Source organism: Sycon ciliatum, chromosome 8 (genome assembly GCF_964019385.1).
Source record: "Sycon ciliatum chromosome 8, ocSycCili1.1, whole genome shotgun sequence".
NCBI lineage: Eukaryota > Metazoa > Porifera > Calcarea > Leucosolenida > Sycettidae > Sycon > Sycon ciliatum.
In genome coordinates, this window is record NC_088650.1 from 22,168,002 (window position 1) to 22,181,814 (window position 13,813).

General features: G+C 48.7%; 1 protein-coding gene across 1 annotated transcript in view; it reads left to right on the forward strand.

Annotated features, from left to right (window-relative positions):
* LOC135822340 (dnaJ homolog subfamily C member 13-like) overlaps positions 1-493 on the forward strand; it is a 15,600-nt gene extending 15,107 nt beyond the window's left edge. The window contains exon 12 of the mRNA XM_065335083.1: positions 1-493. This exon is cut by the window's left edge and continues 1,215 nt beyond it. The gene's annotated coding sequence lies outside the window, so the exon portion shown is untranslated.
* Positions 494-13,813: the final 13,320 nt, after the last annotated feature.

Below are 13,813 nucleotides of genomic sequence, written 5' to 3' on the forward strand. Positions count from 1 at the left end.
TTGTACATTCGGTTCAACTGTGCTGTTTGGTACATCACATATACATGTATGTTTTTTTTGTTAGTTTTTGCTTGTTTTACTGACCGCTGCAGCTGCAACTGATTTCTAGATCAATCGTCGTTCCTTTTTTTGAACAAAGGATATTCACATTTTATCATTATTTTGTTTTCCTTTGTTTTTCACTGTTGTCCCGGTGGACCGTGTTCCATTATGTTGCTATTGCTGTTGCTCTGCGCGAGTCTCTACCATTGGATAGTTGTGCTTCCTTGTATATGTAGTCTGTGACTGTGTCATATTTGCTGGTACCTGTACCCCCCCCCCCCCCCCCCACTTATTTGTCACAGTATGTTGCTGTGGCACTACCATTGCCTACTTGGTCGGGCTCTTGTCTTCAAGATGCTTACAATTGAAGCATTCTATACATGCTTTTCCTAGCTTGCGCTCTTTTTATAGCAAGGCGTTCGTGAAGTGTGAACTACCTTGACCTCTGCAATCCTGGATTTAGTATTATTGAACATTGCCATGGTGCATGTGGGGTGGTGATGTGTGTGTGTGTGTGTGTGTGTGTGTGTGTGTGTGTGTGTGTGTGTGTGTGTGTGTGTGTGTGTGTGTATGTGTAAGACAGATGCCTGATCAGTACTCAGAGTCCCCAGCACTGGACTATCATCAGCCATGATGCATCAATACGGAGGATTAGCAAGACGAAATTCGCGTTCGTGTTCGCACTCCAAGGAAAGTCGAACTCAGCGACGGATTTCTCGTTATGAGAAGGGTTACCAAACAGAATTCGCACATGCATAACGTTGACACGTCGTACATGTACATTGTGTACAGATAGTACAGCGTAGTAAATGTATGACTGTCCTAACACGAATCCGCGATTCGTGTTTCGACTACTATTCCGAACGAAAAATGCGAAAGTTCGCAATCCAGTTCGCGAACCGAAAAATGTTCACGAACGCGAATTTCGTCTTGCTAATCCTCCGTAATGCTCCATTTTGGAATTACAAAGGCTGTCCCTCCAGGAATCCGCGGACAGAAAGTTGAAGCTCTGCGCAGAATTCTGCGGCACAAATCGCTACATTATGCGGCGGATAGCGTGAATTCTGCGGCAATACTGCGGTATTTCTGCGGCGCTGCACCGGCGAAAAGACATGGCTATATGCTATGTTCAAGTATCAATAAAAAATTTAGTGGTCGAAAACACACGATAGACTCCCTCGACTTTTAATGCAACAAAATAGCGACAGGACATTGCGCGTGCTCGCATGGCCCCCAAACCGTGATTTTTCACGATTCTGCGGTGAAAACTGTTAATTCCGCAGGATATTTAAAAAAAAAACATGAATTCCGCGGATTTTACCGCGGCCGCGGAATCGCGGATTTTACCGCGGCCGCGGAATCGCGGATTTTACCGCGGCCGCGGAATCGCGGATTCCTGGAGGGACAGCAAAGGGTGGCCGGCTGGTCACTGTGGTCAGAGCTTGATAAAGACTGTGACACTTACAGTGTCGACATTATGGACGAATGCTGGATACTGTGTACGCCAATAGTGATCGATCGTGACAAGCCTCGGGTCAGTCCTAATAAAAATATTGATTTTATTAGGATGACCCAGAGGCTGGTCGCCTATCAAGGGGTTCACCGCATTGAAGGGGGGTTACGATGATTGAATTTAGTCAATGTTTGCCTGTGTGGTACTGTCGGGATTGGAAAATAGGTTCTGCGGTCACTGGCTGTACTGCAATGTACATGCACATGGCATTACAGTACAGCCAGTGTAGCCAGTGGCTACTGACTGTGACATTCATCCTCTCCAATGTAGTAGGAGTGCATCACCCATAATTATTCTTTCACCAATGCAATAGCATCATGTGTGCTGCAGACTCGAACCTGCGAACGTCAATGAGCTGTCCACATGCATCTTCGATCGGTTGACAGCATGTTACAGGGTGGAAGGTGCACTGTGTTGAAAACAGTGCTCCTGACTACAACTATGATCAGTACCTTTACCAAGACATCTTTGTAAAATCTGAGCTACAAACTGCACAGTATATACACTTGTAACATGCTGTCAAAATCAAAAAACATGTTAAACTGCACAGTGTAGGTCTGCAATGGAGTTATAAATCTGCCCCCACGACCAGCCACTGGGACCATGCAGCAAGCAGAGTTTCCCAACTGAGCCACAGTACAATCATGTTCAGTATTACGTAACTTATTGGAAAGGCTTCCTGTCTGAAGCCTTTCCATACTGGTACTCGATGTTCCAGTTTTGTGACACGAGAATGGCACGAGAATTAGTGTACCGCTGAGTGTACCGCTATACACTTGGTCGACACGTAGTCGACACGTTGTTGATACTTTTTTGACACGTGACCCCGTCAACGGTCTGCTTGGTGCCAATGCCACTCGGTAAACGCCGATGTCGCGTACGACAAAGACGACTATCCCGTACGCGAAATAGTTGAGAACTGCATGACGTGGACCTGACGGCAAGGACAACTGCGAGGAGGCCCCTTTCGGTACCCCTGACGGGAAGGAGAACTGCAGAAGTCGACGAAGTCGAACGAGGAGGCCCCTTTTCCGTACCCCATACTGCAAAGTGCCATTGATGGATACCTTTTGCACCTGGAACGACCCCTTAAACGCTGTCGCGGCGACTATCCCGTACGCGAAATAGTTGAGAACTGCTGACGTGGACCTTTTGCACCTGGAACGGCCCCGTAAACGCTGTCGTGTCGGCGGATCGGAGTGAATGTGCAGGGTACTAGGCCATAGGGTGAAAAGAATTGCTGCAAAGACGTCCCCTCTACTAGGCTCTAGGCCTTTGCCTTTGGAGACATCGTCGGCGAACTGAATGCGCAGGGCGAAAAGAATTGCTGCAAAGACGTCCGCTCTAGGCCTTTGGAGACATCGTGGGAACTCCTTCCGGTACTATACAAACTGCTGACGTGGCCGTGGACATGTACATGGAGAGTCATGGTGGGACTTCATGTACATGGATACATGGTGGGAATTCCTTCCTCGCTCTAGGCCTTTGGAGACATCGTGGGAACTCCTTCCGGTACTATACAAACTGCTGACGTGGCCGTGGACATGTACATGGAGAGTCATGGTGGGACTTCATGTACATGGATACATGGTGGGAATTCCTTCCGGCACCCCCGTACCGCAAAGCCAACGGTGGGGAAGGAGAAGTGCAGACGTGCAGGAAGACGAACGAGGAGGAACCAGGACGAGCGAGCAATGGCAGGACTAGCTGGACCGTAAGTAATAGCTGAATTGTGCATGACAACTTGACACCCATGCGGCACTCGCCACTTGCCACTGCATATTTCTTGTCCACTAACAATGTCTCTCCTCTGCCCCCTGTGTGTCCACGGCCCTGTTTCTGAATTGGCCCGATGAATCGAATGTCTTCCGCAACTGGAACGGCCCCGTGAACGCTGTCGCGTCGGCGACTGAATGCGCAGGAGGGAAAATATTGCTGCGAAGACGTCTCCTCTAGACGACGGTAAGGCACCCCATTGATATGTTGCCAGTGTGTGCCAGGGTATCGCGCGATGGTGAATGAGGAATGATGAAGGGTACGGTGGGACTGTAGACCTGTTACCTTCTACTATTATTAAACACGTTATCAGTTGGAGAGTGTCTTGTACTCACGTTATCAGGTCGAGAGCGTATTGTAGTCACTCTCTCTATTCCTGTACTTCATTACGTTTAAGGTGTACGTATAACTTCTCAAAAAAATTTAATGGTCCACAGTCGTGTCGGAAGGGTACGGTGGGACTGTAGACATGTTACCTTCTAACACGTTATCAGGTGGAGAGTGTCTTGTACTCACGTTATCACTATATCAGGTCGAGAGCGTATTGTAGTCACTCTCTCTATTCCTGTACTTCATTACGTTTCAGGTGTACGTATAACTTTTCCAAAAAATGTAATGGTTCACGTCTTCAGATAGAGAGCGTATTGCACCCACTGTCTAGTCTCTGTAGTGCTTTGAGATTTTGTTGATCGAACATGAAATGGATACACAGACAAAGCCAGGCCAAGTACATGGCGAGATGTCGCCAGAAGAACGTCTTCAGGTAGAGAGCGTATTGCACCCACTGTCTAGTCGATTATGTGGATCGCACATGAAATGGATACACAGACAAAGCAGGCCAAGTACATGAGAGAGTGGAAGATGTGCAGATCGACACGGCCTGCGGGTACTTCATTAAAGTTACCCGTGACATAACTAGGATAAAAGTTAATCACTGCAAAAACATTGCCAAGTATGTGAGCACTTTGGACTTGACAGAAGAGTGCACGGGCGACGTTGACAAAACATACCGCGGTGACTGTCACTATCATGACAGCAGGGCACATCGCACGCAGCATCGCAGATCGTGTCGAATTGCGCATCATAATAATAATTATTGCAAAATTGCTCCTGTGCATGCAAGTGGATTTCATTGCACTTCTCAGTTTGGGAAATGCTCGATTATGACAATTCTCCGTGTGAGTGCACTAGCCCTGAACAGACATGTAGGTGAACCGTTTGTGGTGTCTCATAGCCTACCTCACGACCTTCTGCTTTCTTTCTTCGAGTCATCACTTGTATCTTGCAGGTATATCATCCCGTGACGACCACATTGAAGTCTGAATTTGAAGTGTGAAGATGCTTCAGCAACCACATCGTACTTTTCCATTGCTTTCATTGTGCTTCTACTGTGCATGTGTGTAACTTGTGGGGTAAACATGTGATGACATTGTATGCTGGCGACACGGTCAGATGTTCATGCGTCTAACGTACACCTGCATGTTATGCATTGAAAAGGGTTTGCCACTTGCGATCCTGGGACGAGTATCAGGTCCGCTTTGTCCTGTGTGGGCTGTATCAGATTGCTGTTCACTTCTCTATCTGTTGGATATGTGACTTTCTGCAAGTTTCTGGTGTATGATGGCCACGTCCTTGCTTGTCACTTTGTATGATATTACATTCTGTATTCGCTGCTTCCATGGCATGGTCTGCAAACTGCAATCCTTGGGCAAATGTCATGTTTGCTATGTTGTGCTTTGGCCGTCAGCTTGTCTACACGCTGTAGTTGAATTATTTTTGTTTCACAACTGACTTCCTCAAGTACGGTGGCCACTGCTTTGCATGGCATTATACATGAAGAATTTCCTGTTTGTGCCGTGTGCATGTGTGTATGTGTGCGTGGCCACGTGTGTGTGCATACACATGTTTGTGTATCTGTGTGCGGGGTAGCGAGGCGGGGAGGGCTGGTATGTATCAGTGTGTTATTGCAGTCGCATGGCTACGTACAGTACATCGCGCGCGTGGTCATCATGTTTACCTTCGGGGTTGGGGTGGGGAGGGAACGGAAAAAGAGCTGAAATTATCCATATAAAAATCGCTCTGTGAGCGGTTCTGAAAAACCTTTACTGGTACTGCCCCGTCGTAAAAGTAAGAAATTAGAACTGGCCCATTGTCCCCCCAAACGCGAACTGATCCACCTACATGTAAATCGAGAATGACGGGACCCGAACGCACCAGTAGCACGAGGTTCCTACCTGTGGATGCAGATGGGGACGTTGGTCCGGACCATAGGCCATGTACTGTACTAGCGGTACGCGGTAGGCTTCCCTATCAAAATAATAAATTCTACTACTACTACTACTACTGGTGTTACCCTATGATAATTGCCGTGATCCTGTGCCCTCCCGACCTCGTGCTACTGGTGCGTTCGGGTCCCGTCATTCTCGATTTAGGTGGATCAGTTCGCGTTTGGGGGGACAATGGGCCAGTTCTAATTTCTTACTTTTACGACGGGGCAGTACCAGTAAAGGTTTTTCAGAACCGCTCACAGAGCGATTTTTATATGGATATTGATATTATAGGGAGGTTTCGCTCTACGTAATCACGTATGAAAATCCGTGTGTCGTACGCGCCGCGCCGAGGAGCTAGCGAGGGCAACTTTCATACGTAAATCTCTCTACGGATTTCCGTAGGAAAGCTTTTTCCTACGCTGCTGGGTCCTCCGTAGGACGTTTTGAAATATTTTTCGCATTTCCGCATTTGTCCATGGCAACATTCTTCAAGCCACGCGAAACACAAGGTACACACACCGCGTACACCATGGTAGAGGGGACGGCTCGATACTGGGACGCTTTGACAGCCAAATTTGTATAGACCCAAACCGATCATCAGCGTTGATTTTTCACTCGAAATATGTTTGTGGAAGGAAACTGGCATGTTGAAGTTTGCTCTGGGGCCAGAGTCAATCGAACTGAGCCACTCCTTTGTGTCGACCCATTGCCTCCAAGTTGCCCAATTTTTCGCTTCAAAAAAGTTCAAATCAGAGGTGGCTCCAAACCGGACACGTTTTAGAGTGCACGTCCAATTCACTCTGGGTCTGAAATTAGGTAATTGCTATCGCTCCACGACGGCCAGTACAGAGTAACAATAAGCCTTGTGTGTGCTTCCATTAGTTTTGATTGGTATACGGTGCTTTATTGGCGAGAGGCGAGTCGCTGTTTACCTGCGACAAGAAGTTGATTTTTCGAAAGTCGTAAAACTCAAGTCGCAGTGCGAAGCAACACGTCAAAAACTCACCTGCTTGGTATGGCGCTTCTGGTCATCGCAGAGCCATGGAATTTTGGCGCTGAGTAAAACACATCGTAGTCTCACTGTGACATACGTTTTCTAATCAACATACCAAGAGAGAAAGTGAATATTGAGACCGTTCCGGTTTGCAACCTATGTCCTATTTGAAACCGTCGCCTCTACACCATGTACCGTATACCACGTGCAAAATATAATGGAAAACGCGGTTTCGGTTCATGGTGCATGCGGTGGGCGCATGCAGCCAACGCGTCTCCAAAGCAACAACGCATGTTTAGCAGTCGTGGAGAAATCACGTAGAGCGGAACCCAACAGCTCTGATTTTTACGTATGAAAATTCCGTGCAGTTCATACGTTGTTTTCATCCGTAATTCCGTAGAGCGAAACCTCCCTGTAATTGGAAAGGCTTTCTGTCTAAAGCCTTTCCATACTGGTGCTCGATGTTTTCAGTTTGGGGACACCAAAATTAGTGTACCGCTAAAGACACGTGGTCGACACTTTGTTGACACTTTGTTCACACGTGACCCAATTACCGGCCTACCAAGTGCCTTTGGCGACCGCTAACACTTAGTAACAGCAACTGTGGAACAGTGCAGTGCCCTTTTTTGGAGCAACGTACGAGTCCCATGGATTATGACCCCGCGACCCCAATCTACGTGGCGGTCCGCAATTCGCTACTTCATACTGACTGGCGCGCCATGGCGTCCGGCATCGTCCCGAATTTGGCCACAATCTGCTCTCGGGACCCCTACAGGGCTCCCTGACCTGCTCCATCTCCGCCATCGTCAATGTACTGCGCATCCACCCAGGCCAGGACTGCACTTACTTACGGGAAGGAGTATTTGCAAGATGGAACCTGGGAACTGGAAGACGACGAAGAGGAAGCGTGGGAATCCGGCGGCAATGGCTGGGATGTAAGTCCAACATTGCTGGTGCCAGAGTTGCCACTGCTTGCTTATAAGGGAATCATGTGTGTTGCCTTTTTGCCTTTACCGACGTCCTCCTCCGACTGTACTCCCGATCCCAGGACTGAACTTACGGGAAGGAGTGCTTCCAAGATGGGAGACGAAGAAGAAGAAGCCGCTGAATCCGGCGGCAATGGCTGGGATGTAAGTCCAACATTGCTGGTGCTAGAGTTGCCACTGCTTGTTTATAAGGGATTCATGTGTGTTGCCCTTTTTTGCCTTCTCCCATGTTCTCCTCCGACTGCACTGGTGAACGCTGTCACATATGTTGCCCTTTCCAGGCAGTAGAAGGGAGGGGCGGGGGGGGGGGGGGCAGCACATCCTGGCATCCAGGAATGCTAGGCCCTAGGAACTAGGCAATCTGACCTTTCCTCTTACTCCAATAATGGTATGGATGGGGAGTTCTTGAACATCCTCAGTCTTGTTAGAGTGAACTGTGCAACTTGGCAATCGGTGATAGCAGAGGACCAATGCCGATGGCGATGCTCCTTCCTTTTTCTCTGTCACAGGCTGCGTTCTCGAGAGGAAGCGTTATTTCTGCATTCCAAGAAGGATGGCACAATGGTGAGTGGAACTTCGTGGGTGTGCAGCCTTGCTAGTTGAATTGTAAATGAACCATTCTTCCTGTCTCTGACTTCTTCAATGTCCTCCTCAGTGTCGGACTGTCCGCGTCGCAGTGAACTGGTCCGATGAGGCTGCTATTGCACACACAGTGAGGGAACTCCCATACGGGAACTCGGAAGTACTGCTACAGTACAGGTAAGGTGGCCATTGCTTATGTGCGTGCGCCGTTGTTGTCAACTTCTAAGCCAGCTGTACTCCAACCTACATGGAGTTTGAAAGTAGTCAGCTGGCGAACTACAATTGAAGTTTAGACGTTATATGCCGCGGCTTGGTCAGCTTTTTCAGTTTCACAATGCATTGCACTCAGCACCGCTTCTCGGAATATCTTAACAGGATAGCTGTGGAACGCATCCTCCCCAGTGGGGAACGGCAAATGTGCTGTTCATTTTTTAGGCTTGCTTTTATGGTACGAACAAATCCCATTGAAAAGACATAGTGGAGACCAGAAACTGCAAATAGATGTTGGGAACCGCGAAGACCACCCTTCCTTGTCAAGTTCCCTGAGGGTGTGGAGGGGGGGGGGGGGGGAGCGGAGGAGGGACATTCCTGCACTGCTTAAAGCAGGATTCACAGGAGCATTTTCAGAAATTGCTTGTACATTTGTACCAGTTGTAACCGACAAACGCATTCTCATTGAGCTTTGACTTGAGGCACGTCAGCAAGGCGCTGTTGCATCGCTGACGTCTTGTCGTGATTCTGTGAATGGTATTTTGTGCGAGTTTGCATCGCACGCAGAATCGCAGGTCGTGTCGCATTGCGCAGCACACTGCCAAATTGCTTCTGTGAATCCCACGTGAATGGGAATTCCAATGGGAATGTAATCCATTGCCAACAGGTGTATTCCCGAGCTGCGCATCATACTGCAAAATTGCTCCTGTGCATGCAAATGGATTTCATTGCTCTTCTGTAGTTTGGGAAATTCTCGATTATGATAATTCTGCGTGTGTGTGTACACCAGCCCTGAACATACATGCAGGTGACCCATTTGTAGTGTCTCATAGCCTACCTCACGACCTTATGCTTTCTTTCTGTATCACTTGTATCTTGCAGGTATATCACCCCGTGACGACCACATCGAAGTCTGAAATTGAAGTGTGAAGATGCTTCAGCAACCCCTTCATATTTTTCCATTGCTTTTATTGTGCTTCTACTGTGCATGTGTGTAACTTGTGGGGTATGCATGTGATGACAATGTATGCCGGTGACACGGTCAGATTTTGTCCATGCGTGTAACGTACACCTGCATGCTATCGTTGAAAAGGATCTGCCACTTACGATCTTCGGACGAGTATCAGGTCAGCTTGGTTTTGTGTGGGCTGTACCAGATGCTGTTCACTTCTCTATCTGTTGGATATGTGACTTTCTGCAAGTTTCTGGTGTATGGTGGCCACTTCTTTGCTTGTCTTTGTATGACATTACAATAATTCTGTATTCACTGCTTCCATGGTGTGGTCTGCAAACTGCAATCCTTAGGCAAATATCATCACGGTTTGCAATGTTGTGCTTTGGCCGCCAGCTTACCTACACATTGTAGTTGAATTATTTTTGTTTCACAACTGACTTCCTGAAGTATGGTGGCCACTGCTTTGCATGGCATTATACAATGTTCATCAAGAATTTCCTGTTTGGGTCGTGTGTGTGTGTATGTATGTGTGTGCGTGCCCATGTGTGTGTGTGCCATGTGCATGTGCGTGTTTGTCACAAGGTGTCTGTGTGCGGGGTAGCGAGGTGGGGAGGGCTGGAATGTATCAGTGTGCTACTGCAGTTGCATGGCTACATACAGTGCATGGCGCGCGTGCTCACCATGTTTATCTTCGGAGCTGGGCTGGGGTGGGGTGGGGGAGGGAACAGAAAAAGAACTGAAATTACCCATATAAAAACCGCTCTGTGAGCGGTTCTGAAAAACCTCTACTGGTGCAACCCCGTCGTAAAAGTAAGAAATTAGAACTGGCGCATTGTCCTCCCAAATGTGAACTGATCCACCTAAATCGCGATTGACGGGACCCGAACGCACCAGTAGCACGAGGTCGGGAGGGCACAGGATCACAGCCGGCGTCGGCGCTGATCAAGTTACCATACAACACTTAGATCTACCCCGAAGCCCACCTTTGCCGCTTTGGCTTTGGCTATGGACCAGCGTCCCCAGCTGCATCCACAGGTAGGAACCTCGTGCTACTGGTGCGTTCGGGTCCCGTCAATCGCGATTTAGGTGGATCAGTTCACATTTGGGAGGACAATGCGCCAGTTCTAATTTCTTACTTTTACGACGGGGCTGCACCAGTAGAGGGTTTTCAGAACCGCTCACAGAGCGGTTTTTATATGGGTAATGATAATTGTAAGCATGTACTACCGGTAACTACATGAACTAGTTGATGACTTTACCAGGTATGATGATGACGGCAATGAGCATACAGTCGCTGTCCGCCGATGATTGCAGTCAAGCATTCCTTCCCGGCAATGCAATGTGTTCTCCGCCTTGTCGGATATGCTGTCACCACACAGCGCTGAGCACTTCGGTCACTGGCGCGGCCAGTCTGGCCCGCGGCAGTAATCAGTGCACTGGGTCTGTGTGCCCACGCATGATCCTGTTCACACGTCAACATCGCCATCGTGGTGAAATCTCTGCACCTGGCCCTTCACAAGGACTCGTAGTGCTGTTTCCTTGGGGGTGTGGACTATTGTGAACTACCGTCGCTGCATTCCCGCGCTTTCCGCTGACAGGTACAGGTGCTAACAAGAGTCAAGAGTGCTGTTTATACACTCTTGCTGCTAGGTGTAGACCATCACGGTAGAGAAGTCCTCAGTGTGTTTGCGAGTACTGTATTCTCCTCTCCAGGTCAGTCTTTCCCGGTAGTTACAGCAAAATGGGGCCATGATTCGGAAGGTCTACGGAGTAGATCTACAGTGCTGATGAAAGAAAGTTTGAACACTTTCCACCACCTCACGCCAGTCACGGTTCCTGCCAGCCTCCTCGCCACCCTGAGCAACAGCAAGACCCAGGCCAGGGCCAAGTGACCAAGTCAGTTATCATGGTTATCGCTCCACTACATAGCTCAGTACGAGACAGTAGCTGCACGTAGCGACACAACTTCACAAGTGCAGTTTCCATGGTGTCGCCGGTGCAAGTCTCCTATGTCCAATGTAGCAAGAAGGAGCAACGGTTATATCGGATCCTTCTTTTGCAACACGGACTCGGCGCTGAACTGATAAATACCGGTATCTCCTACTCGAGAGTTGCTGAACTGATAATCTCCTACTCGAGAGTTCCACCGAATACGAACAAGAATACGAGTACTGCAATAATGCCGGCTGCCAAGAATCCGTCGCAGGACATACGGTCCGTAGCCTAGCCTAGCCGCTAGTCCCCCGCAGGGTCGGTGGGAGACTGCGGCACTTCTTCTGCATCCTGACCTTAGCCCGCTGTTGTTGGTCCTGCCGTCCGGGTTCTGTAGTTCAGATACGAGCGGAGGAGCAAGTCCCACGAAGATACAAGTGGAACAGGAATGTACGTATAATTATGTTGCTGCTGTTCTGTTCCGTTCTAAAGCGGCTTTGTGGTGTGGACGGAAGGAGGATAGAAGTGATACGAAGACTGCAAGAGTACATAATCTGGGGGTGGGGGTTATGTATTCGTACCGGTGATACTGATACTACCAAGAGTTCGCGGCTACCGGTATGTTATGAACTCTTGGTGACACTCTGTTACACAAGGGCGTAGGAGGGGCTTGGGACAAAGGACGGAGCTGGCTGTGAAGGGGAGTCCGGGGGTCGTCCCTGTGAACATTTTGTAAAAAAAGACACAAAATCCTGTGCTCTGGGTACTTTTGGCACATTTTCTACTAATTTTTAGTCGTGGAATTTTATGGTTCCCGTGCAGAAAACTAAGTTGCCGTGAACCAAGTGCACCTAATAGCCGTGTCGAGTCGAGTATGAGTCAAACTCAAACAAAAGTGAAAGATCTGACGGGTCCCGATTTTTTATTACGGTTTTGCACGTTCCCGGCCAGACGGCCCACACTTTTCGAAAAGTGGTACGGCCATGGTCGTACCAGTCGTAGCGGGTGCTACACCCCTGCTGTAGACTAACTTAGTGCCAGTAGTGGTTGCTAGTAACTTGCTACAGTGAATCTGATCATGCAATTCAAGGTTTGTGCCATGTGCACCATGTAGCACTGAGAGCACCGCAAACCAGTGTTCATAGACAAGAGCCCGGGGCCGCTCTGCAGCACCTAGTACCTGGCATGCCACTAGCTCCACCATTTCGATTTCATTGAGCAGTAGTAGATCTACTTGGTGTGGTGCAGGGAGTCGTGAAAGTGGTTTTCACTACTCCCTGGTGTGGTGTAAATACCTGCTCCGGGCTATGACATGGCTCTGGGAGGACTGTAGGCCACTGTGCCCCTGTTTACAACCCGCCAGTCCCGTTGCTAGGGCACTGCCACTGATCTGCTGCAGTCGACCATAAGAGCTGGTGCTGGGACAGTTAGTTGCCCTTTGTTCAGACCAGCTTCTTAAGGGGAAGCGTGGGCTGGAATCAAAATATCCGGCGCCACTTGTCTTCTGGATGCTCAGCCAGATGCCGTTGGTCTGTGGAAGCTGCGGCACTTCTTTCGTCCTATATTCTCAATCATGTCCTCGCACTTCCACCGGTATGGGAAGAGCATACATGACTGAGGGGAAGTATGGTCTAGAATCAAAATCTTACTACTCGTAGTCTTCAGGGTGCCGACTCAAATGGTCTTGGTCTAAGGAAGCTGAGACGCTTCCTTCCTCCTTTATTCCCAATTGAACTCGCCACTTCCACCAAAACTGTGGGACTGCGCCCTACTAGATGGGCATTTAGATGCAAAATGTCACTAAATGCGCCATTTCGTTCTTATAAAAGCATGAACGAGATTGGCCCGTATGTTGTAGTTTTTTTGGACACTGTGTCGACTGGTTCCGGTTCGAGGATGCTGCGACGCTTGGCCCATATTCCCAATCGAACATGGTTGAATAAGCAATCACGTGCTGATTCGTACACTAGTTACCTGGTCACCGTGCCTGCAGGCTACAACTTTCACACCAAGGCTCAACTTAACAGCGTGTTACTGGGCGGACCGATCATCACGTTATTCTATCAAACAAGGCTTACCTATACCAGGCTGCAAGTGGTAGCCTGCAGGCACGGTGACTGGTGTACGCATCGGCACGTGCCCGCCTATTCAACCACGTTCGATTGGGGAAAAGGGCCGAAAGCTGCATCGCAGCCTTCTTGGACCAAAACCAGTCGACGCAGAGTCCAAAAGACTACAACATTTGGACTAATCTCGTTCATCCGTGCTTGCATAAGAACAAACTGGCACTTTTAGTGACATTTTGCATTTAAATCCCCATCTAGTAGGGCGCAGTCACCCAGTTCCGGTGGAAGTGGCGAATCCGATTGAGAATAAAGGAGGAAGGGAGCGTCTCAGTTTCCGTGGACCAAGACCATTCAACTCAGCACCCTGAAGACTACGAGGTGAGGGTAAATTAAATTAATTTTAATTTGGCATTGCAGCATTCCTTGATCAACACAAATATATTCAGTGCCCAAAGGACTGCAGATTCAGAGAGTTCATCCGTGATTT